The sequence below is a fragment of the Pan troglodytes genome, chromosome 1 (assembly GCF_028858775.2).
Source record: "Pan troglodytes isolate AG18354 chromosome 1, NHGRI_mPanTro3-v2.0_pri, whole genome shotgun sequence".
Classification (NCBI taxonomy): domain Eukaryota; kingdom Metazoa; phylum Chordata; class Mammalia; order Primates; family Hominidae; genus Pan; species Pan troglodytes.
In genome coordinates, this window is record NC_072398.2 from 125,269,216 (window position 1) to 125,294,085 (window position 24,870).

General features: G+C 34.1%; 1 long non-coding RNA gene across 1 annotated transcript in view; it reads left to right on the forward strand.

Annotated features, from left to right (window-relative positions):
• Positions 1 to 449: 449 nt before the first annotated feature.
• Positions 450 to 24,870, forward strand: part of LOC107967526 (uncharacterized) — a 43,037-nt gene continuing 18,616 nt past the window's right edge. The window contains exons 1-3 of the long non-coding RNA XR_001708006.4: positions 450 to 676; positions 20,863 to 21,094; positions 24,382 to 24,495. This is a non-coding gene — a long non-coding RNA (uncharacterized LOC107967526). The remainder of the gene's footprint in view (positions 677 to 20,862; positions 21,095 to 24,381; positions 24,496 to 24,870) is intronic.

Below are 24,870 nucleotides of genomic sequence, written 5' to 3' on the forward strand. Positions count from 1 at the left end.
TTTAAATAGATACATCTACTATATGTGTCATATATATGACATATTATAGAATAGATATATTGCCAGGCTTTATTTTCAGCCAATACAAAACGAGATTATGAAAAGGTACAAAATCCCCTAAAAGTCCACCACTCAGTAAAAATCTCCCACCAATATCAGTATAAGCATCCTCCCAGAGAAGTCATTTTCAGTATGTCTATATTTATATTTCCTATTACTCATTTTCACTTCTGTTTTTACTGTATGGTTGTACTTCTTTCCCTCTAATGACATAAAGTAGATATGTCTCTCGTCATATTAAAGGTAATTTTATAACATTAAATAGTTTTTCTATTACTTTTTATATAATTTCTCTAGTTATTATTAAAGTCACTGTGATAGGAGGTCATAATGCTTAGAACTTAGAACTTAGTGGGAATAGCTTTGTCATTTATGTGAGCCCCTAGAACCTCATCTGATATTTTATGGTAACAAGATGGCTCTATGAGCTGGCCATACCCAGTAGTCAGAGTGAAACTGGCCATGTAAAAACGACAAAGCATAGGATTCAGGGTAGGAGCTTGGGCCCCGTGGTATCAGTTGACTTACAGACTGAGTTCAACCACATGGGCAACATATTAATCAATCATACCTATGCAATAAAGTCTTCATAAAAACTATGGACAACAAAGTTCTGGTGAGCATCATGGGTTGGCAACATTCCAGGTACATGGTTTTACATTATTCTAAGAGAATAATGCATCATGAGGAAAATAAAAGATTCAAATTTGGTACCTTCTCAGGCTGCCCTATACATGCCTTCCTTTGTTGATTTTCTGTATTCTTTCTCTGTAATAAGCATAACTGTATAGAATAGCTTTCAATGAGTTCTGTAAGTCTTTCTAGTGACTTATTGAACCTCAGGGTGGTTTTGGGAAACCTGAAAATGTGCAGTTGGTGTCAGAAGTGAGGGTGGCTTTTCAGGGACTGTTGCCTCTAATTGTATTTGGACCTTAACTCCTTGAAGTTGGGGTCGTGTACCACTTTGATAGCTGAGACAGATGCTGAAAGGTAAGAAACCATGAGGTCTAAGTGATTTGGCATCTGAAGAGAATTTTAAACGTGTGAATTGGAGTTATATATCCTGAACATTTAATAACCATTTCTCTACTATCTAGGATCATTTTTCTGATTGTTCTCTATAAGGAGCCTTGGAGGGTTTTGTGGTTTGGGTTCTTCACAGTGTGTGTAAAGTAAGAATAAGCATTATTTTTCTACCCCTTTATTCTTTCCTCCCTTCCTGGTTTAATTAATTCTATGTTATTAAAATATATGATAATTATATGAGACTGCCCACCCTTAAAGGCTCATATCATCCGTTTAGTTCTTCTATGCTTATTGATCACCTCCACTGAATTCTATGCACCATTAGTCAAGGTAGCATTTTAGTTATTATTGTCGCATCCTTATCTTGTAACAATCTGTCTCCTACTAATAGCTATTTAAAAATTTTTTTGACATCAGTGAGGAAATATGTAAAAGAAATACCTTGTAATGAGTGTGCTTTCATTTTTTCATGTCTTAAAATTGTTGTCATGCAATTATATTACCTATTCTATTGAGTGCTACTCTCTCACCAAAATTTTATTCTTATGTTTCAAATAAAACTAGAGGATCCAGGATCCTTTTTCTAAGATATTTTTCCCCAAAAATAGGTTGGTCTCATCTGCTTTTACAGAACAGAAAGAGCTAGGGGGTTGTCAGTAAGAGACAGTTTAGAAAATCTGGAGTGGGGAGATGGGGAAAACTAAATGTGTTATAAATTTTAAAAATTGGTCTTGGAAAAAATGAATTTCAGTGCTGGTGGTCAGGTGGGTGAGAAAAGGGGAATGTTAATAGAGTATAACTCATTTTGCGGTTTGTATTTATTACAGACTTCTGGGACATCTGCTGAGAAATATATAATTAGAACAAGAAATCTCTAAAGAGACTTTCAATGACATTATCAGATTATCTTCATAGATTTGTAATTGCTGATCCATAGATTCTGGGTACCTTTTGGTAGGCATGGAAGATAGAGGTGATATCAGGAGGTGATCTGTTTCTTTGTAGGTCTTTATGTGAATCAAGTGTATGTAACAATTTTCAATAAACCATTGCTGTGTGAAGATAATTTTAAAAAGATTTTACTTTTATTTAGGCATTGCCACATTCATGTCCTCAAGTTTTATTTGTATTATTACATATATTTACTACTTACATGTATTGACTTTTTAGTTTTTGTTGTATTGATTTTTAAGAAAGAAAATTGAAAGGAAAATAACATCGAATAGGGAGTATTTTAATAATATCTCAAAATTTTGGAAAAAGGAATGTAGAATAATACACCAGTGCCAAAAGATTTCAAGGAAATACTTTTTTAAAATAACAAAAAAACTTAATTAGCTCCAATGTTGTAAACTGGATTTGATTTCATGTTTTTTCTTTGTTTTTAGTAATTTGTAATATCTAAGGCCAAGAAAAGAATAGTATTTGTATTAAATATATTTAAATTAGTAAAAAAGATGATTTATGTGTTATTATGTACCATGCAATCACTTTTATCTTTTATATTATTTCACTTGGCAGTATGTTGCTTTAGCATTTTCTTTCTTAAATAGTAATCAGTGTCTCTCATTGAAGTCCTTCAATATCTGTCATTCTTCTAAGTTTCTTTTTTTAGATCAGTTGGTCTTTATGATAATAATGGAAAGATAGGTATATTTTATATTAGAATACTTTGGTTTGAGTCTTGGACATAGGAGATTAGTATAATCTCCATAAAATATCTTTTTCATGTCTATGAAGTGTGCATATAAATACTTAACTGACACACAGATTTACTGTGGAAAGCAAATAAGAATAAAATTAATTAATTAAAAAGAAAACTCTTTTAAAACCTCTATATCTATCCTAAAATAACATCAGTTTATACATGTCTCAGCCTCCCAAATAGCTGGGACTACGTACGCACCACCACGCCCAGGTAATTTTGTATTTTTAGTAGAGATGGGGTCATGGCCATGGTCTCGAACTCCTGACCTCAAGTGATCCACCCGCCTTGGTTGGACTCTGTCTTTTCTTAATAGCCAGTAGGAAACTTCTGGTATTTACATTTTCTAAAATATCTCATTTATTTATAAATTCATCCATCCATCTGTCATAATTCATTCATAAAACAAATACAATTTGAAATTAATCTATTGTCTTAGGGGCTATGATAGATTCTGGGGCTACAACTTTAAACAAAGTACTGCTTCTCTTTCAAAGATATATTGGTTTTGATTAGATGTATGTTATAAATAGCAACAACAATACTACCTAACGTCTAACCACAAAATGCGGGGTGGCATACTGTGATAAATATTTATTTTTTTATTAGTCTGTGGATCAACAGTGTGGTTTTGCTGATCTAAAATGATCTTAGGTAGGACAACTTATATTTACATCATGCTATTTCTAGTACTCCAGCAGACTAGTTGGGCTTATTGTAACAGCCTAAGCAGACATCCAGGAGAAAGCTATCCTATGTATGTCCTTTTGGTGAAGACAGGAGGCAGGGACGTGGGAAGAAAGTTTGCAAAGTCTTTTGGACAAGACTTAGAACTGTCACACTTTCAGGCAAAGCCATAAGGCCAACTTACATTTACAGAATGGGAGGTTGACTGCCTCTTGATGAAAAGCATTGTAAAATCATATTTAAATGGTGTGGATATAGAGTTCGTGAAGAATTAAAGCCATTTTTGCAATCAGTCCCCCTCAGTGGGAGACATAAATAGACAAATAAAGTATAAACACTTCATTTTCTCTCCAGCTTGTCTCCAACTTTCTTTGCCTTATCTCTTTGTTCAAACCTTTCTCACTCCTGATATTTTAAATTATTAAATACCTGAGGTGAGGTTCATAAACTTAAAGAAAAGGGCCACATGAAGAGAAAGCACTACCTAACTTCATGTTTCTGTGCAACGGATATTTATTGTGTGCCTGTTCTGTTATGAAAGTTTATGGAAGAAGCATGTTTTCTCATGAATATTTGGGGATCGTTATTAAAAATCTATGGTAGGGGATCTTCTCAGGGGATTTCATTCTCCTAAAAAAATAAAGAGGACTGTCTGAAATACTAAAAAAAAAAAAAAATTTAAATATTCTTTTCTTTTTATCTTTCTTCTCTCCTTTCTTCTCTGTCAGTAGCTTATTGAAATATTTTGTCTTGTCTTTCCCAGCAGTTTCTCTAAGTACCATCTCCTCTCTCTCAAGCTCTCTCTTTATACCTTTCCCTTTATAATTAAATTTTTATGAAAATTTCCAAAGCACCTCTTATATTTCTGATATTTGAGTGCTACCTTTTATATTTACTTTCTTCCTTCTCAATCTATGCAGTTTGACTTCAATCCCTATTACTCTGCTGACATAGCATTTGCAATAATTTCACATCCAGTCTAGAGCTTTTGACCTGATTGACTTGCCACCATTTTCTTTGAAACTCTATCTTTTGTTTATCGAAGGCTTGTCTTTACTCTTTGAGTATGAATTCTCAACCTATAGCTAAGATTCCCCTGATTTTCCGACAAGTGAAAAGAAATAATGAATTCCTGGAAAAGACAAGCACATAAAATATTTGATAACTGACTTACCTTGCAGTTTACTGATTTTGAAATGTATTTATTGACGTTAGTTTTCAAAAATTTGATTAGCGAATTTGCATCAAATATCTTAAGATTAGTTTTGTGGAAATTAATAATCCATATTTTGTAGTTATGTGGTAAAGACTATTAAACTATTAAATTAAAACTACTTGAAACAAATTTTTCAGAAAGAATAAAATCAATTTCTGATTCACAGATTAATTTAAACTCCAGAATACAGATTTTTATTATTTGGCTTAGGAATTCATTATCATGGCAAGATATATGTGGTTATTTCAATATATTCAGTAATTCAATATATTTAGTATATCTTAGTTTTACTCTACCTAAAATTAACACACTTACTATATCAGCAGGAACCAGCAAATAGAAAGGAAAATAATTATGTAAAACCTTGATGCTGATTTTTATATCACTATGTTACTTCCTTATTTTACAGAAGCTATAGTCTACTTATTTTTTAAAATATATAACATTAAGTACTATCGTATTTTCCCATTTTAAAAAGAGTAAAATCACCTAGTTAGTAAACTCTGATGCAAATACCTCAAACACTGTATTTTGGTGATGTATCTTTTCTCAAATGATTTTCTATAACAAATACATAGATTAAATTTAAGATGTTTAAATATTCTTCCCTGGGATTAATATACACATTGCATTTTCTCAGTGTCAATCATTTTTATAGCTATGATTTATTATAGTTGTTATACTCTTTTTATAGTCTTTCTAGACATTTTTGAATTGCCAAAAATGATAAGTATAGATGCTAATAAATGTAAAACTTTGTAAGGAAATATGTTATTTATTAACCATTAATATGAGCTTAAACTTTTCATATTCAGAACAAGTTATTGTTGCCTTTGATGATATTATTAGAAAGACATTTTCATACAGTGTTGAACAACTCTATGAAAAGAATGTTTCCATATGCATGAATATATGAAAATAACTATTTTACAAAGAATAGCTTTAGCTTTGTATTTTAGGACAATTTTCACAGTGGGAGAAAGAACCAGTAATATATTTACTCCAAATAATCAAAATACGTTAGGCTGACAGTCAGGTACATAATTCATATGGCTTTCAATAAGTACAAGTGGTCTTGATGATTTTAGATGATTAGTTTTTAATTCTAGGGATTCCTAAGGGCTGAGCTAGAGGAAAAAAGTGCAGTTTTCTGATAATGTTCTTAAGCACATATAAAGAAATAAAATTTTAAATTGTATGCCAGGTGCTAAGCTATACATGCATGACACAAAGAAATGAATTAAAATTGTAATTCTTGACAGATGATTGTAGTCTGGCTAAAATGTCAGTGACAAAAAAGATTTAGTAGCAATTTTGATTAAATATTCAATGAAGGAAGAAATAAAAAGAGGCAATGAATAAGCTAAGGAATATGTGGAAAGAGATGCATCCATTTACTTGATAGTCTCCAGATTAGAACAAATTAATCATCATCATCATCATCATCATAATGAATAACAATACTTCTATTTTTTTATTGATTTTCAAAAGCACAATCTCTCCTGGGATCAACTGCTCACTTTTTATCTGTCTAGTATAGGTTTTTCTGCTTCTTGGTTTTGCCAGGTCCCTGGCTTGTTACTAGTTTGCCAGAGCTGCAGTTCTTGCTTTAGTAAACTTCACTGAGAACATTCATCCTCATCATGCCAATGATATTCTGGATCGCAACTTGTTCAATACGCCTTTATACAGATAAAACTCTGGCCCCTTCTTGCTTAATTCTGGGCTTCTTGACACTCTTCCTCAGTTAAACTAAAATTTCTGAATGGGCACTGAGTTGTTGCCTGTTATTCAAATACAAAATTTCTGGACCCATCCACAAGGACTCATGAATCATAATCATCTACATATTAAAAGGATCCTCACATAATTTTTGGATACACATATTTCAGAACCAGTTATCTATGTTGTTTTGATTTTTTAAATTCTAATAGTTTTTCCATTAGGCAAACAAAATCATCCTATGTTGATTGGTTGATTTTAAAACTTTTAATTAGACAACAATGTATTTTCAATACATGAAGTAATTTGTGACTAACAGAGATGTCTAAGAAAAGAGAAAGCCTTGAATAATCTTGAATGATAAGAGATATATCAGTTTCTATATCTGTTCATCACCTGATGGACTCAGGTTGATTTCACAGCTTAGCTATTGTGAATAGTGTTGCAATAAACATGGGAGTGCAGATACCTCTATGACACACTGATTTCATTTCCTTTGGATATATACCCAGTAACAGGATTGCTGGATCATTTAGTAGCTCTATTTTTAATTTTTTTTTTTTTTTTGAGAAACCTCCTTACTTGTGTCTGTGACTATGGAACTTAATATCCTACCAGCAGTGTATAAGAGTTGCTCTTTCTTCATGTCCTTACCAACACTTGTTAGCTGTTGTCTTTTTGACAACAACATGTGTGAGGTAATATCTCATGGTTTTAATTTACATATCCCTCATGATTAGCGATGTTGAGCATTTTTCATGTACTTATTGGCAATTTATATGGCTTTTCAGAAATGTTTCTTCAGGTCCTTTGCCCATTTTTAATTGGGCTATTTGTTTTCTTGCTGTTCAGTTGTTTGAGTTCTTCAGATATTTCTGATATTTACCCCTTACCAGACATATAATTTGCAAATATTTTTCTCTCATTCTCTAGATTGTCTTTTCACTCTGTCAATTGTTTTTATTATTATACAGAAGCTTTTCAGTTTAATGTAATCCCATTCATGTATTTTTTTGTTTTTTTTTTTTGCTTCCGCTATCTGTGTTTTGAGGGGTCATATCCAAAAGACAGTTGTCCAAACCAAAGTCATGAAGCTTTTTCCCTGTTTTCTTCTAGTGGGTCACAGTTTCAGGTAGTACATTTAAGTCTTTAATCCATTTTAAGTTGATTTCTCTATATTGCCTTCAGTAGAAATCTAATTTCATTCTTCTCCACATGGTTATTCAGTTTTCCCAGTACCATTTATTAATTAATTAATTTATTTATTCATTTATTGAGATGGAGTCTTGCTCTGTCACCAGGCTGGAGTGCAGTGGCGCGATCTCAGCTCACTGCAACCTCTGCCTCCTGGTTCAAGCAATTATCCTGCTTCAGCATCCTGAGTAGCTGGGACTACAGGCACGAGCCACCATGCCCATCTAATTTTTTATATTTTTAGTGGAGATGGTGTTTCACCATGTTGGCCAGAATGGTCTTGATCTCTTGACATTGTGATCTGCCTGCCTTGGCCTGCCAAAGTCTTGGGATTACAGGCATGAGCCACCGCGCCCGGCCAGCTCCCAGTACCATTTATTGAAGGTATTCTCCCTTCCTCATTGTGTGCTTTTGACAACTTTGTTGAAAATGAATTGACTGTAAATGCATGGATTTATTTCCGGGCTATTATGTTACATTGGTTTATATGTCTGTATTTATGCCAGTACCATGCTGTTTTGGTTACTATAGCTTTGTGGTATACTTTGAAGTCAGGTAGTGTGAAGCTGTTTGCTTCATTTTTTTCCCTTGAGATTGCTTTGGCTATTCAGTATCTTTTATGGCTCAGACAGCTAAATTCCTAAGTGTTAATGTAAATACTAATATAAAGGTGTATAGTCAGCAGGGAATTTATAATAATATGACAATAACAACAGTGATTAAAGAAAAAAAAAACTTAGTAAACTACCAGTCCTTGTCCTGATTTAGTAGATTTTCTTTATGGTTTACTGAAGGGTTAACTAAATATAGCTGCTTTCAGTTCATACACTAATATTCCATAGCGATCTTGCAATTAGTTTGTGAAAAAATAAAACATGTAATGGATAAAGAAACCTCAAATCACTGAGAATTTAATGCCTTTTCAAAACATAGCTGAGTCATTAGTCATTTCATTTTATTTTTTACAATCATTTGACAATAGGATTTCTATAAACACTGATAGTAATGAAATAACTAGAATCTTTTTTTCAGGCAAAGAAGATGTGATGACTTGTCCCAATACAGTGTGTTCTATTTATTTGTTTTACACTGTGTGTGTGAGAGAGAGAGAGAGAAATACAGAAGAGTGACTTAAAAAAGGGGGATAGATAGATAGATGATAGATGGATAAAATGTATCATACTTTTCAAGACTTTAGGAATTTTATGCTCATTATCTCATTTTATCTTCACAAGTGACCTATAAGATAAACAATACTATCAACTTTGGGTTTCAATTAAAGAAATTGAAGCTGGGATAGGTAAAAAAAAAAAAAACTCAATAAAGGTCAGACAGGTAGTAAGTGCTATTCTGGGATTCAAATTCCAGAATCGTTGAATTTCAAAGCTTTCTCCTCAGGTGAAAGATGGGCTGCATTTTTCCTCCTCATATAGAATACAAGCTCCTCATTTTTCAGACTGAAGGACACTGAGTTTCACACAGATGGCTCTATGATTAGCAGTAAATTGGCCCTTAATTGGGAAATTAAAAAAATAATTTCTGAAATTCCATGTAGAAAAATCACTTAATATCAGTTGCATTGCTTTATGGCAACAGTTAATGAATTAATTATATTTACATAAGCAAAACAATGAAGCAGAAAGTAACTCTTTAAAGTTAAAAAAAAAAGATAGCTTTTCAAATGCATTACCCAAGCATGATCACCAATGAGATGATGATCTTGAATACTCCAAAGTCAGCAAGTTAAAGAATTTGCTTTAATGTGTCACCATCACTCTTAACCTTTGTACACATTGCCCTCACTATATAAAGCTGTAAAGTAATTCTCAAATTAAAAAGAAACAAAATGCTGACAACATCTTCTGAGCATTAAAAAATTTATCTATTCAAACATACTAATGCAGAATAGGAAACCATGCATGCTTTATATTTAGAAAGCTATATGTAAAATACCTGCTAGTGATAATGAATACATGGTTTCAGAAAAAAATTCTAAAGAATATTTACATACATATTTAGTGTAGTTTCTTAACTTATTAGTCATTGGTAGGCTTCCCTGAAATAAGAGAATAAATGTGACTGGAATGTAGCATAACAAACTCCAATTTTTTTTTTTTTTTGATATGATCACTTGTTTTGACTGAGAGGAATTGCTGGGTGTTGAGAGAGCATGGTGAATTGGATTATTGAGAGGAATGTAAGCAACATAAAGGGGCAGGAGTATTGTATCTTTATGAGTTCTCCTTCTGCATGAGGCCCACATAATGTATTTATCACAGCTGAGTGAGCTCACTTGAAAGCCATTTATGATGTGTAATGCTCTGTGTGCTTTGTTGGAGCATTGGGTGACAGGTTAATTGAATAGAGGCAAGGCAAGCAATCAGGGTCATGCAAGATGACTAGTGTATATGATGGTTAAAGACAGTACTTCATTTACTAAAGAGCTTTTATATATGAGTACAATCTCAAATAGTCCTTTAGAAAAATATTCATTCGTAACTGTTCAGAGGTATCCAGGGACTTATTAGGTAAAATTTTCTGTAGAAATTTTTAAAATATTCAATCAGGGTTGTAGGTCAGACAATTGATTAAAAACCTTGAAAAAATGATTACTTGATTATTCAATACCACCAACCCAAAACCATTATGGCCCTCTGGGGTATATTTATTCACTTTCTGAGAGAAGCTGTATTAAGGCTAAAAGATTAACCATAGGCATGTATTATTTTTCTATGAATAAAAGTAACTTCATTTTCATCTATATAATTTTTTTTAGTACAAACACAGCTACATGGATGTATATTTTTAGTTTTTAGAAGAACAATTAAAATGGAAAAATTGCGACATTATTAGAGTACACAAATTACCAATACACTCCCATCTAAGACAGCTTTATTTTATTCCTTCTCACTTCAAATTACTATTTATATCTCGGAAAAAAAGCTACTTTGTGACTTATTTTTGTATTTAAATTTATCATCTCTCAGCATAAATTTAATGGGTTTTTGAAATAAAATTTGCATGTTAATTATACATTTCAGATTGATTCATCTTTTCTGTTAAGCTCTATTTTACTTTTTGAAATGGCAGTGTAAGGACATCTAAAAATCTCTAAAAAGAAAGAGAACACTGTCACAAATAGTCAATATCAACTATTTTTGAGTCCTGGTAATTAACTAAATGGTTGCTATAATATGAGGAGTATTTACTCAAGGAAAATGATTAAATTGGGGGAAGAACTGCAAGTTTGAGCATTTTGTCTTATTCTATTCCCCTCCTTTCTCTTCAGCTCTAGGGTAGTAGACTTTAAAGCAATCAGTCATGCAACCAGCAAGCTTTGAAAATAAACAGTTTAGCAATGACTAGAGGATACAGAATAGGTTTGAAACTTCCCAAAAAGCTCCATCCCAAGAGAATTGTTACTATTTGACCTGTTTACCAGGTCCTTGAAAAAGTGCCATTCCCAGGGCTTGTCTTTATTTGATCCGCCTCAGAGTCCACTTAGTGATAAAAGCCCTATCCCCAGGGTTTTGTCCAAAAAAATAAAAAATAAATAAAAAAAATAGAAAGAAAGAAAAATCAGCAGCATTGCCTTAACACTGCAGCTGCCTGAGGAGGCAACAATAGTTGGACAAACAAGAAGCTTGGCAAAAACTTAAAGGAAAATCTGTCAAATGAGACATCCATGGTGGCTTGGAAGAACTCGACATATTCCTGGGAGTGTAGAAGGATACGCTCGTGTGCAGGAGTGTGTGAAAACCCAGGAAAGGACTGAGAAGGCTCTATTCTTCCCCCTTGGCTGAACTTGAGGACTGCTGCAAGCAGGAAGTAAGAATTAATACAGCTACAAACTGCTGGAGTGTTTAACATGTGTCTCAATATACACACAAAGCCCTTAGCAAAGAGTGGGAGCCTCACTGGTTCAAGATGTTTAATAAAATCTCTGTCCAATCATTAGCTGACCACTACTCTAACTAAGCAGGACTTCAGTGGCCATACACAGCAAATAATTCACAGTTTACAGATTTAGTTTAAATAAGCAATAAAATCAACAAAAAGAAGTAGTATCAACAAAAGCAAACCCTGGGGAGGGGAAATGGAAATTTTATTTTCATAATACCTACTTTTATTATTTAAAATGTCCAATTTTCAATAATAACCAAAGAGATTTACAAACAAAAAGTAAAGCATGACTGAATAAACAGTGGAATAAAGTAGTTAATAGAAACTGTCTCTGAGGAAGCCCAGATGTTTTACTTTGTACCAGGCAAAGACTGTAAATCAGCTATTATAAATATTTCCAAAAAACTAAATGAGAACATGTCTAACAAATTATAAGGAAAATTATGAGAACAATGTCTTTCCAATAGAAAATATCAATAAAAATGGAAATGATACAAATCACTTAATAGTTATTCTTCAGTTGAAAATTACAGTATTGAAATAAAAAAGAAACATTAGAAGGATTCAAAGGCATATTTAAGTGAATATAAAAAATAATCATCCAATTGGAGATAGGTCAATCAAGATTATTCTGAAAAACAAAGAATAAAGAAAGGATAGAAATGAATATAGCCTCAGAGAAGTAGGGAACACTATCAAGCTACTAGCATGTATATGATAGGAGTCACAGAAGAATAAGATAAGAGTTTGACAAAGGGGTAGAAAAATATTTGAATAAATAATAGCTAAAACACCCCCACATTGTAGAAAAAAAATTAATCTACACATCTGAAAACTCAAAAGACCCCAAGTAAGATAAACTGAAAGGTCTACAACTAAACACATCACAGTCAAACTTTGAAAAACCAAATTACAAAGACACAATCTTGAAAGCAGCAAAGGAAAGGTGACTGGGAGCATCAGTATCATTAACAACAGACTTATCACCAGACACAATGACAGTAGAAGGCAGTAGGACAACATATACAAAGTACTCCAAAAGAAATAATGTAAAACACAAATTCTATACACCACAAAACTATTTTCAGAAATAAAAGATAAATTAATACATTCCCAGGTAAACAAAAGGTTTGTAATGGGTTTGTAATGTATAAAGATGAAATGTTTATGACAATGCTATTATAAAAAGGGTAGAAAGAACACAAAAACATTGAAACAAAGTTTTCACATGGTATTAAAATTAAGTTGTATTAATCCAAGTCATACTGTTCTAGGTTAAAACTAAGTTGTCTTAGTCTTCTTGGACTGCCATTATAAAATACCATAGGCTGTGTGGCTTAAACAATGGAAATTTATGTCTCACTCTTCTAAGACTCAGAAATCCAAGTTCCAGGTGCCAGAAAAATAAATCTTTATTCTGAGGCTTCTTCTCTTGGCTTGTAGGCTGCTGCTATCTTGCTGAGCCCCTTCATGATCTCTTTATTGTGCACACAGGGAGAGAGTCAGCACTGGTCTTTCTTCCTTTGTTTTTGTTTTTTTTTTTTTAATTTTCTAAACACCAATTTCATCATGGGGGCTTTACGCTCAGTACTTCTTTCAAACCTAATTATCTCTCATAGACCCAACCTCCAAATACAATCACATTGCGGATTTGGGCTTCAAAATATGAATATTGGGAGTATACAAACTTTCAATCAGTAACACGTATTGATTGTAATCCCTTAAACAAATATTTCAAATTAAATATTTGAAAAATATTTAAGGAGTAAAATAAATTAGAAAGAATTTAAAAGAGTATACCAGAAAATATTAAACAGAAAAAAATACATAACACAAAAAAGTTAATTATTAAGAACAAAAAGGAACAAGAGAGACATAGATATATAAAAAACAAATAGAAAACAAGTAGTCTTGAGTCTTATCAGCACTTACATTAAAATTAAATAGAATGAGCAGTTTAATCAAAATGTGAGGTTTGGTAGAATTGATTTTTTAAAAAACAATCAAATTCTGTACCGTCTACAAATATGCACTTTAGATTTGAAGACAAAAATAGGTTTAAAGTAAATAGGTTTAAAATATAAATGATATGCCAGGCAAGTAGTCAGAACTGGAGTGTCCATACCGATATCAAATACACATATGTACGTATAATTTCTTTACATGCACACACACACAATTTTTATATATATATATGTATATATATGTATAGATAAATTATCACTAGAAAAAATGGCTGTTTTATAATAGTAAAAGGGACAATCCTTCAGAAATAAATAGCAATTATAAAAATACATTCACCTAATAATAAAGCTGTGCATTCAACACAGATGCTATCAAAATCCAAGCTGGATTTTTTTTTTCAAAAATTAGTAATTTGTTCCTAAATTTTATGTGGGAAGGCATGAGACCCAGACAAGTCAAAACAAATTTGAAAAAGAATAAAGTTGGAGGACTCACATTTCTCAGTTTCCAAACTTAACTACAAAGCAATGGTAATCAAGACAATGTGGAACTGGCATAAGAATGGACATGTAGATGAAATAAATAGAATTGAAAGTCCAAAAATAAATCCTCACATTTATGATAAGTTAATTTTTTGGTAAGTGTTCCAGGATAATTCAACTGGAAATCATAGTTTTTCAACAAATGATGCTGGAACTACTGGAATCTACTGAAAAAAAAAAAAAGAAATTAAGACCTTTACCTCAAGACCATAAACAAAAATTAACCCAAATTGGATCATAGACCTTAACCTAAGAGCCAAAGTTAAAAACACTCAGAATGAAATGTAGGAGTAAATCTTCTGACTTGGGGTTAGGCAGTAATTTCTTACATATGCTAATCTTCTTGAAAACTGTGTAGATTATTTAGCAATATATTTAAAATGAAAAGATAAAATGTATTTGCATCTTATATGGCTAAATAACTTAAAGCATTGGGCTCAATATGTATGATTCCTTAGCTGGAAAATGCACTTGTGTGTTTTCTCCCCAAAGCCAGAAAAATTAGTTGTTGTATGTGTGACATCTAAGCATTAACGTATTTTAATTTTGATGTCAGAGGCAGCACTACAGATGGAAAATAAGCTGGAAAATCCATCAAGTGTAATGAAGATAATATTTTAAAAGTATTAAATAAACAAGTATATTTTTAGGCCTCTCCCACATGAATCAGCTTTGAAAGTCATACTGACATTATGGCCCCATTAAAATGGAAAGTACGAATGTCACTTGAGCAAGAAAAAGATTATGACAAAGAACAATATCTTGTTTAACAGCAAAGGTGAAGGAAAGACTACTGGCTGAGAAACTCAAAGAAAGAGAAGATATCCAAGAGTTCCGTAACATAGTCACAATACTTTCTTTTCCAGAGCCAAAATTCTAACAAGAATGGAAGGATAGATTAGATTATGGAAATCAAAAGTATAGAATTTTGTGTCCCACACACCATATGGATTTTTGTGGAAGTAGATGATTAGGGCTTCTCAGGGATGTCCTGTGGCAACATGTAAAGAAGATTTGCTCATCAGGGTAAAAGTGGTGGTACGGTGAGGAGGCAGATAGAAGATCAGAATTTCTCTTCTTAAGTTTCCCTCAGTTTGAGTTTGAACACCACAGATCCAGAGTTCACTATCAGCTCCATTCAGGGCCAGAAATAGAGCTTTTGATACTGGATAATGATTTCTTCAGAAGCATTATCTTTGATTGTTGTGTGAAAGTGTATATATGGGATCAGAGATGTTAAAGAAAGAAGGCACAAAGCAATTCTATAGTTTATGGCTATAAGGTCAACAGTGAAGCAGAGATCAACTAGGGATTACAGGCAACTTTCAGTGAAATCCCTAGAACGAGAATAAGCTACAGCGACTCAGAATTAACAGAGAAAAAAATCTCCAGGTGCTTAAGAATCCAGGAAAAATGTTCACTACCTAAGGAGTGAGATTAGTTTAGTCATCAAAAATACAACAGCATTTTTTTCTTTGCATTCTTAAATTTGAGCTTTACATTTGTAATTCCACTATATGGTGAATCATAATATATAAAAACATATTTAGAAATAATGCTTAAGCCTTTTAAATACATGAATATATGGGGATTATTCCTAAAGTTCTTGGAACTCTAGTTGCTGAGATCTAGAAAGAAAATCCTGTTTATCAGCTGTCTGTTATGTAACTGTTTTTTGTTTAAAGTACCACATGACAGAACTCTCCTAAAAAGTAGTAAAAAAATAATAATAATTAGAAGAAGAAGAAGCTTCTCTTGAATAAAAGACATTTTTAAAATAATGTTTTGTTTTTGGTTTTCTTTTTTTTTTCCTTTTACTTGTTATCATTAGGTATTTAGAAAGGTTGGTGATAAATTTAATGCTTACCTCAGGTGTATGGGAAACTATTACCTTATCCTTTATGATTCTTATTACTTGACACTTTTTCTTTTGTACATAACAATGCAAGCCAAGTTTTGACACCTAAACCTACAGACATAATCACTTTTCTTTTCATACCTAAGCACTGTTCTGTCTATACCATATCTATTCCTGTACCTACTCTTGTCCTATTTCTATTCCTAGTTCTGTATCTACACCTCTGCCTGTACCTTTATAGCTGTCTGTTTTGAGTTTAAAATGACCTTAGTGGTTTGGCTATATTTTGACTTCAAAGTAAGAACTAGTGTGGTAATAACAATTCGCATTTAGTAGAACAACATAATATTGTTCCACAGGTTGACCAAAAGATATGCAATAGAAAATGAATTTTATTCTGGTAGTAATTTTTAGTAAGATAAATTTATTCTTATTCAAATTTCCTTGTGCAAAGTTCATTATTATTTTTATATGACTTGCATTTAAAACTCAAAATAACATTGGAGGAATTGGTGAGCTGTTACCAATATTTTGATAAATTAAAGGATATTTAGATGCTCAGCAAATGGAATGTTTGTGGAAGCCTGGCAACAGATGTGAACAGAGGGCCGCATGCTACTTAGTGGAGAATAGTCAGTTTCCCAACAGGGTTTTTTTTTTTTTTTTTTTAATTCCCTCAGCTATATATACAGGACTTCTGCTCCAGTGGCCATATATGTATGGCATTTGGGCAGTGTAAATTTATTGTAATTTTATTTTCCTTCCCACTACCCTTTCCTTAGATTTCTCACCTCCCAGTAGTGCAATTGAAAGGGATACAGTTGCACTATCAGAAGAAATTTCATGAACAGCAAACCTTTCAAATTTAATTAATTTGGGTGCATAATAAGCATTTTTTTCTTTCTTTGAGAAACACATTACTGAACTAAAGAATAAGGAGCATGCACACCATTTTTAATCAGGCCCTTGGTGAGTAATTTGGAAATAATAAACTTTGCATAAACAAAGGTAATTATACTTACAACTAAAGCTAGGAGAGAACTCTGCTTATTTCTCATTTGTAGAAACTTAGAGACACATGTGTTAAGATTTAATTCATTTACTGTTGGTAAATTTGACTTGCAGGTTTAGTTTTACAGATTTTTATGTATTAGTTATGTCACATTAATTGATAATAATGGCCTCAAAACTTGAGAGTGTTTTTTTGTTGTTTATAATTTTGACATAAAAATTAATATAATAACATGCACAAATCTTACATCTACAATTCAGTGAATCTTGACACACACCGTTTACTGATCAATCTCAAATATCACCAAAATTTGGAACATTTCCAGCCCTCTACAGAGTTCCCTCATTCCTTTTCTCAGTACATTCACCATTATTTTTCATTTCCCAACTGCCAAGAGAACCACTTTTTTTCTAATTGGGCTCATCATGGGTTAGCTTTTCCTGTTTTTGAACTTTAGATAAATGAAATCATGCATAAACTGTGAGCTCCATCTGGTCGAGCAATCAACTGTCAAGGTGGTCAATTAAGACAATAGACCAAATTGAAAGTAACAATCAAGCTCTAATTCACTTACTATGTCAGTGCCAAAAATAGGCAAAATGCTAAGCTGCCTCCCTAATATTCCATTCCCCCCAGCATGGATTGGCAATGGAAAAGAATCAGTCAGGTGAATCAGCACAGATGGGAGGAATTGCCTCACTGCATAACAAAAAGCCCTTGCCTCCTTCTGGACTTCAGTCCAGGGAAAAGGCAGTGGGAGGGAGAAGGAAAATGGCTAGAAATAGAAAGGCAGAGTCCAAATAGAAAAGAATGCCTCAGTTAAGTCCTCCATTAATGATACTTCCCATGGAGACACCTAGACTAGGAAGGCAGACGTGTATAAACCTGGCTGGCCCAAACGTACCTGAGTTCTTGACTGCAACTCTCTCCAGAAAATTGCAATACCCTGGCTGTGCACCAAGCCTGCTGTAGAGAGGACAGTTTCCCTGGGTGAGGCTTGCTAAACAAAGGCTTGTACTTGCCTACAATCTGGCCTGAAAGATCATACATAAATTTTGGCCTGAAGTCAGACTGTTCACATCCATGTTTTTATATGTGTCAGGATCTTGTTCCTTTGGTTTGTGTTGCTGAGAGTAGTATTCCAACATATGAATATATCTCAGCTTTGCTTATCCATTTTCTTTTTTTCTTTCTTTTTTTTTTTTTTTTTTTTTTGAGACAGAGTCTTGCTTTGTCACCCAGGCTAGAGTGCAGTGGTGTGATCTCTGCTGACTACAACCTCCACCTCCCTGGTTCAAGCAATTTTCCTGCCTCAGCCTCCCAAGTAGCTGGGATTACAGGCGCTCACCACCACGCTTGGCTAATTTTTTTTAGTTTTAGTAGAGATGGGTTTTCACCATGTTGGCCTGGCTGTTCTTGAACTCCTGACCTCAGGTGATCCGCCCACCTCGGCCTTCCAAAGTGCTGAAATTAAAGACGTGAGCCACTGCGCCCTGCCTGCTTATCCATTTTCTTATTGATGGGCACCTGTTATTTTCAGTTTGAGCTATCATGAGCAAAGCTACTTTAAATATTCTTACACAAGATGTTTTGTGGAGGTATGCCTTCATATCTCTTAGATAAATGCCGAAAGGTAGAATTGCTGGGTCATGGGGTAAGTATATGTTCGAATTCATTACAAATACTTCATTAAAATTGTCTAAGTGTTTTTCCAAAGTGGTTGTACTGCTTTCCACACAAAACCCCAATATTAGAGAGTGCTAGTTGCCAGGCTGGAAGGCAGTGGTGTGATCTCGGCTCACTGCAACATCTGCCTCCTGGGTTCCAGCAATTCTCATGCCCCAAGTAGTTGGGATTACAGGTGCACCCAATCAGGCCTGGCTAATTTTTGTATTTTTAGTAGAGACGGGGTTTCACTATGTTGGACAGGCTGGTCTCAAACTCCTTACCTCATGATCAGCCCACCTCGGCCTCCCAAAGTGCTGGGATTACAGGTGTGAGCCACTGTGCCTGGCCTGTTTTTCTTTTCATTACCGACTCAAAATTATCCCTCCCCTTTTCTGTGGGCACAGTCACTGTTTTAATTTTCAGATTAAATTATGTTTCTACATTTTAGCCAGGCACATACTGACTTGTTTCTACCTCCTAAAAATATGCATGTGATCCTAAGACTGCGTGTCAGCATGGGAATTCCAACTTTCAGCATGATAAAGATTCACCTCTCTGCTCCTCTCCTTCTTCCCAGTGTTACATTTGAGATACTCATCACCTCTGACTTGTGCCCTTGCTGTGGCCTCACAGTTGGTGCTGCTACCTTGTGTCTTCGTCCTTCAGTCCATCCTTTAACCCATCCTGGAGTTATCTGTCATAATGAAATCTAACCAAACAATTCTTCTCACAATCTTTCTCTAGCTCCTTGTCAGTAGTACCTGGAGCCCTCCATAATTTGGTCCTGCCTGCCTTTCCAGCATCAGCTCCAACTACTCTTCATCTGATTTCTAAGATTCCAGTGGTACTAACGCAGTTAATGATTCCCACACCTCTCCACCCTGCTCATTTTTGGTTTATAGGATGATATTTTATTCATTCATTCATATATTTATATTCATTCAATATGTATTGATGGCTTACCTACTATGCAGCAGGCAATGATTTCATTACTTGGAATATTATGTGAATAAAAGATATAAAAATACCTAATTTGAGTACTTTGCCTGTGATGCCTGTATTTGTCATCTTCAATTGACTGACTCTTATCTAACATTGTAGTCTCATTTCAAGTTTCAAGGTTTATTTTTTCTAAGAATTCTCCTGTGATTTTTTTTTTCTTGGCCATGCTTCAAACTAGTACATACTAAATGTTCTCAAAAATCAGTTTATTCAAATTAGACATTCACCTATTTTTTACACTATTCTGTAAATTCCCTCAGTGCTATGCTTCATAAATCCTTATAACCAGAGCACCTAGCACAATTAACATCTAATAAACACATGTGTTATGGCGAATGACCACAGAAAAAGACGATCTCAGAAAGTGATTAAAACTGAAATCTTAGGGAATAAACTCATGACTATGAATTGCAAATTATAAATGATAAAAAGGCTGATTGTCATATGGGATGTCTTAACCTATTTGAACTGCTATAACAAACATTTTAGAGCTGGTAATCTACAGACAACAAAAATTTATTGCTCACATTTCTGGAGGCAGAGAAGTTCAAGATCAAGACACCAGCAGATTTGATGTCTAGTGAGCCTTTTCGTCTTAGATACTGCCTTCTGTGATCTTACTTGGTAGAAGTTGCAAACAAGCTCCCACAAGCCTCTTTTAAAAGGGCAATATTGCCATACATGAGGTTTCTATCCTCATGACCTACTCCCTACCAAAAGCACCACTTCTTATGATCAACACATTGGGGATTAGATTTTGATATATAAAATTTGGAGAGACACACATTTTCAGACCACAGCATGAGTATTGACCTGGTCATTTTCTAGGTGCTCAGCAAGAAACCAAAGGTTCAAAGGTTCAGAAGAGACCTGAAGTTATTGACCTGTGCTTATTTTCCTCCACCTATCTTTCTAATCTCAACAGAGTCCAAATAATTGTTGAACTGCCCTTAATATTTGGTTTCAGGATTCAGGAAGCTTCACCAATGTTTGTTTGTTCATTTTTAATTACTTTATAATATATCATTAGCAAGAGAATTTATTGAGTGTCTTTTTTGCATGTGACATAAGGATATTGAAATATAATTTAGGGAAGATTAAGACTATAGTGATTCAAATTCAAGGAAGGATGTCAACTGTGATGTAGATGCAAAAATATATAGAGAACAAGGAAAAATTGAATAGAATTTGAAGTGTGCCCAGATTATCTTCCAATGTGAAACTGGAAAACTTGTTATTCATATTTCTGTGTCCTATGTCTACTATTTAGTTCTCCCTAAATTCTCTTCTCCTTTCCAGCAGACTTTGCAAAAAAGAAAGAAGAAAGTAAATAAATGAAAATAGAAAGGAAGCTAGAGAAAGAAAGAGAGAAAAAAAGAAAGAAAGAGAATGAATGAAAGAAATAAAGAAAGAGAAAGAGAGAGGAAGAAAGAATAAATGAGAGAGAAAGAAAGAAGAAAGAGAAAAAAAAGAAAGGAAGAAAAGAGAGAGAAAGAATTTTTTTTCATTTTACTTTCCCTGAATCCTTCCCCAGGTAGTAGCTATTTATGGTAACTACCTAAACATTACCAAAGTTTATTTTTATATTCTCTTTTGGTATGATTTTCCTACTGTGACTTATACTACTATGTGCTTTCATAGTGTTTCTCACTTGACTGGAAGAGCGGTAGGATGTATTTGGACTCCACAATGCTTTTATATTGCAGGAATTCAATAAATGATACAAATGACTGGACACAGGCCAGAATGTTTGGATTCTGTTTAAAGTGATGAATAAAATTTATCTTTTGATAATAGAAGTGTTATATATAAAATCGCTTTTTAGGAAGATTAGTGGGTTAACTATTTTGATTAAAATGACTTGTAATATTGTGGTACATGGACACTCAAGTAGAAAAAGAATATTCATTAATTTACCCAGTGATTCAATCATTCATAAAGAGCTTACTATGTATCCATCACTTTAATTATGTCTCCATCACTTTTTAGCTTACTATGTACCCAACACTTTTTAGGTTTCAGCTACCATGGTAAGCAAGAGCAAGCCTTACTCTCATTCCAGTTGGAGACAATAGTGTGAATTCTAACAAAACAAACTATATATGAGTGCTAAGGTGCCAACTGAAGGATGTATTAAAAGCAAGGAAAAATAATAGTGACTCACCTGGAAGAAATATTACATGGTTTCTAGATATCTCAGAAAGAAAAAAAAAGAACATCAAAATAAGTGAAACTAATTAACTGTATTCTAAGTGGAGAAGATAGGAGGAATTGGGGAAAAAAAATCCCAGAACACTTTCTTGAAAGAAGACTTAGTGAAGAAGATACTCAGGTGTTTGAAGAGATGTGGGAATCATTGTCTTCTGTGGAAAGATGAAAGTAAGGAGATGGAAATACATCACTTTTTGGTTCAGTGGTAAGACAGAAACAAATACAAAAGAGTCACAGGATTCCTATGGTTAAGCCACATGAGTGCCTACTTAGAGTCTTCAGCTCCCTGTGAAGAGCTTCCCACTGGGTAAAGGGAAGGAAGAAATCTAGAAAGTCTGTCTAGGATGAAAGAGGTGGTCCTAAGCAAGACAGTTAAGGTCTGTCTTCTCAAAATGTAAGAAGAGTAGAAAAATGGGAGAGAAAGAAGTAATTATCAGACAGTAAAGTGTATGTGACATCTGGTGTGGGATTTGGGAGAGTCTAAGAAATATTGCTCAAGGTGTAGCGGCAACTTTGTGTCATGTGAAAAGCTAGGAACCGTTAGCTTGTTATTCTCCTGAACACTTACTCTGTCCCCAGTACAATAAATATGTCATGGAGAAGTAATATTTAAAATAATTATTTCAAGAAAAATGAACTGTAAGAATCTGTGTGGTTAGATGTTGGTTGAGTGTTGTGTGGGATGGAGGGCTTGGATATATAGATGAAAGAACACATGAGAGATTTAAACCTAACTTCAGCAATTGCTAATTTAAGGATCCTTGGAAACATTATTGGGTATTTGATATCATAATTGTATGAATGCTAATATTTGTTGCTTCTTTACCATGTGTCAAATCCTGCAGTTTAATAACTCAATCCATTTCTTTAAAGTTTTCATGTGATTTTTTTTTCCTTTTAGCAATTTCTATAGTAATGATCTAGAATATTTGCTTAATAAATTATGAATGGCTTTATTTCAACAATGAGGATATTCACTCATGGCAAGACTGGGAACTTTGATTTTGATTCTCTAGTCTTTAATATTTCTACTGTTTACCTAGATAAAGGCATAAGGAACACAACCACCATATGTTTAATTGATGTAGATCTGGGTGAAAGAGGTAATACAGTGATTTAAGAGTGATCTTTAAGATACTCTGCCCAGTCTACAATGGTGAATTTAAATCGTTAAGTACAAAATTAAATACAATTTTATTATAATTTATTTTATCATTATTTTTTACTTGGAGTTACAATGCCTAATTGTTTCCCCAATTTTGTCACTTTCCACATTAAAAATGTTAATTTGGCATTTGTAACTGAGGAACCAAGAGACCATAGAAATGATATTTATGAAACTCCAAACTGAAGTGTCATACTAAGATGAATATTTTTAAAAGACAAATTTGATTACAAAATTATTAATTCTCACCTAGATCCAGGTTGTTAATAAATTATGTTGTTGGTAATTAAGAGAGATTTAAAGATACATTTTAGAGAGAACTTTTGGTAAACTATGAGTCCAAACATTCCCAAGTGCAAAGAGATATGGGTTCCTGACCCTTATCTCAAGCTTAGTTGGACTGGCTTCATCAGGACTGTGTAGAGAGTTTGATATGCTATGAAGTTGGGGTAATATAATGGACCTGTCTTTGTCCTGCTGGTAAATTCAAATGGGGAGAGGTGGGGTAGCTAGTTCTTCCACATCTGGAAGTAAATGGGTGATTTCATCAGGCTGAGGCTGTATTTCCCAGAGTTTGACTGGACAAAGGATACAGATGTGTTATAGAGACCAGCTATCAGTCATGTGACTAAGACAGGTCACCTTAGTGTATCTTGGATCGTGTCCAAGAGGGCTTCCCATAGTCTGGAAACCTTATCAAAGAGAAACCAAGGATAGCAGTGGATCCTTTAAGAGAGGAAATATGCCATCTGCATCAAGAAAAGCAAACATGACAGATAAGGGACAGTGTCTCTGAAGAGATCATAGGTGGTACAATGTTGCAGTGAAATCTTGGAATTTCTTCCACATTCCTGCATTCACACCCTGGTAACCCCTTCTCATGCTGACTCATATTTGGTCATGTGATCTGTTTTTGCCAATGGGATAAAAGCAAACATCATAAGCAGCAATTTGAAAAGCACTTTTGCATTGGGGCTTACCTTCTCTTTTACTGCTTTTTGTACTTTGTCATGGGAAGAAGCTACACTATTGAAAGGTGAGGCACATGACCCAATCAAACCTGTTGTCTCTGATGACAGTCAACCCACCTGCAAACACACATATGGCTTTCTGAGGCTATTCAGCCCCAATGGAGCCACCATCTGACTTTTGACAGAACCCAGCCAAGATAAGAGAAGTCTGGTCCAATCAGCAGAATTACACAGCTGACCTGTTGACTCATGGGATATAATAAAGAGCTGCTGTTTTAAGGTAGTAAGTGTTGAGATGGTTTGCTACACAGAAAATATCACTGCTACACCATTAAAGTCCCCTATAAGAGAAAGGAAGCTTTAAAGCCAGGTCTACAAAGCTTAGAGTCAGTTGCTGACTGTAGCAGTTAAGTAAGAACTTTGCTGCCCCTTCTCTTATCTCTTTACTCTCTTCAATATTCACTTCACTTCCAGAGTGTTCAGAAATATCAAATATGAGCTGAATAAGTAGTGGAAAGATAAGGATTCATCCCTTCCACAGACTACAAACCTGGCCGATAGAGGGAATATTTCATTTTAGATCAAATGGTAAGAGTTTTGACTATTATATAGGAGTGAACAAAATACCTTGACATTGTTTGAAACTTATAGTGACCTTTGGATTAATTTTTTTTTTTTTTTTTTTTGAGACGGAGTGTCGCTCTGTCACCCAGACTGGACTGCAGTGGCGCGATCTCGGCTCACTGCAAGCTCCGCCTCCCGGGTTCACACCATTCTCCTACCTTAGCCTCCCGAGTAGCTGGGACTACAGGCGCCCGCCACAACACTCAGCTAATTTTCTGTAGTTTTAGTAGAGATGGGGTTTCACCGTGTTAGCCAGGATGGTCTCGATCTCCTGACCTTGTGATCCACCCACCTCGGCCTCCCAAAGTGCTGGGATTACAGGCATGAGCCACCGCGCCC